The following is a 2,412-nucleotide window of genomic DNA, read 5'->3' as shown; positions in this document are numbered from 1 at the left end:
GAAGAGGTGATACCTTCCAACCAGCTCAACTAACCCAGGCTACCTCCACAGACGGGTCTGTCCGAGATCTGGCTCTCCCTAAAACACTGCTCCTCGTGTACCTTGTATACTCCTTGTGTAGAGTCTAGCGCTGCAGGACTCTGCCGCACGCACTTGTGCTTCTCCGCAGTTCGCTGGGGTTGGGAGAAGCTGCCTCCTCCGTCAAGCGTCTAGGAAAAGAGAAGGAATGCGGCGTATCGCGCCTGCTGCGTACGGCTGCCTACCAGAGAGTTAATATCGCTGCACATGAGCCATTTCACCTACAGCAAGAAGTGAAAGCATGCGACTACACCCAGCCAGTGATCACAGAGCACCCTGCAGGGAATTTGCTTCCATTTCAAAGGGAGAGATCAAAACCCACAAAGAAAGGTGAGGGGGGAGGAGGAAAGAGAGAAAGAAAGATGCTCCCAGCCTGCGCATGAGATCAATGTTGGGCCCAACCTCAGAAGTTTTCTGAGAGGAAAGGAGAGATATGGACCGGAGAATCACAGAGCACCTTCAGTGCCTAATTATTTATGTGCTGGGGGTTTGATCCTACACACCGAAATAAATGGGAGGTTTGCCACCAACTTCAATGGGAGCAGAAACAAGTCCCATCACCTTGAGGTTTATTGGCTGTCTGCAGAGAGTTTTAAAATTCACATAGAAATTAAACTGAGCATAATTTGACAGTTTAATGGTGACATCGTGGGGTTTACATTAAAAGAGACACAAATCTATCCTTTGGGGTTTATGATTATTTTTGTCCTGCCTGCTTTTTTTTTTAAAAAAGGAAAAATTCTCATGTTTCAAGGGAAGACTGATAAAACTAGGATATTCCCGTGCATGAGAAAAAAAGAACTTAAGGCTCAGTCCTGTTCTACATCCCTCACTCAGGGCTCAGAGATTTAAAGCAGTTGGCATTAGCGGCAAATCAGCCATCCTGTAAGTGCTTCGCTCCTGCGCCAAAAACAGAAAAGGCTGTCCTAATGTGAACTACGCCAAACAGGGCACTGGACCATGAAAAACGACTTTAAGGAGCTGCAAATAATCAAATCCTGTGTTTGGCATCCATCAGCTGGTCCAAAAAGGTGAAGAATCTGCCCTGGGTCGCAGTACCAGGCTCAGAGCTCCCTGCAGCTCCAGCTCCTTGGGCAGTCCAGACCCAAACTCATGTGGGAACACCTGAGCCAATGACTTCCCAACCCCTTGGTCATCTTGGACGCTTAATCATTAATTATTAAATTAATCCACTCACTGAAGCCAGTTAACGTCAGTGCAATGAGCTGGTCCACCCTGAGTTTGGGCTCAGAAGCCTGGTGGCAGATACTTAAACTCAGGACAACGATCTCATTTCCATCACTATGAAGCTTAATACAATGACTTATCTTAGCTGGTTTGGTTCGTTTCTTCAGCAATCCAAAGTACTGGGAGTGGCAGCCCCTTGTCTCCAAGCAGAGCAGGACAGGACCCAGCCTCTGCTCAAGCTCTGACAGTCCAGCAGCTGCAGTGCATGGGAAGGGCAGATGGGAAATGACAGAGCTGGTGAGGAACAGGAGAAACACAAGACCACAGCGGCCACCCAACACCACCAGCCTTTTCCAGCCATCCTTGGAGAACCTTTGCTAAACAAGTCAGCCATCGGTCTCCCCTCCAGTGCTTGCAGGAAGAGCCGGCAGCTCTGTTCCCCCGCATCCCGCAGGGACATCTCCCTGCATCCACCTTCCCACATGGGACATCTCCCCGCATCCACCTTCCCGCATGGGACATCTCCCCGCATCCACCTTCCCGCATGGGACATCTCCCTGCATCCACCTTCCCGCATGGGACAACACTCACTGCCCAGGAGCCTCTGGAGCAGACAGGAGAGAGGATGCAAGAGGGACGGGAGGAAACGCTTGAGGTTCACACAGGAATGAAAAATCTCTGGTTCTTCCTTCTCCCACAAAAAGCTTCCACCACCTGGGACTGTATTATTTCTTACGAAAATACAGGAGAATCCTCGGTCTGGGCAACGACAACAAAAATCTTTAAAATTAACTGTGAAAAATACAGCTTGACCAAAACTATTTGAATTTGTGCCATGTTCTGTGATGAGTTTTTTATCTGATTGCCAGCTAGGGGGAGGAGGGACGAGGAAGAACAGCAACCTGAAAGGATTTTTTTTTTTTTTTTACCCTCCTGAGATTTTTCCGCTTCGGTCAGCGCACTGGAGAAATCGCTCACTCCCACAGCCCTGCTGCTTCCAGCCCCCAGGCAGCACCGAGGTTTTTCGGTGCAGATACCTGGGGATGTGGGGCCAGAACTGCCCTCCATGGGCCACCTGGACACCACGTTTGGCCCCCAAATTTCCCTGCCAGAGGCCAGGGGTGCTGGGGCAGCGAGTGACGGCAG

Source organism: Buceros rhinoceros, unplaced genomic scaffold (genome assembly GCF_000710305.1).
Source record: "Buceros rhinoceros silvestris isolate BGI_N320 unplaced genomic scaffold, ASM71030v1 scaffold346, whole genome shotgun sequence".
NCBI lineage: Eukaryota > Metazoa > Chordata > Aves > Bucerotiformes > Bucerotidae > Buceros > Buceros rhinoceros.
The sequence above is the reverse complement of the archived record's forward strand: the minus strand, read 5'-3'. Positions refer to the sequence as shown.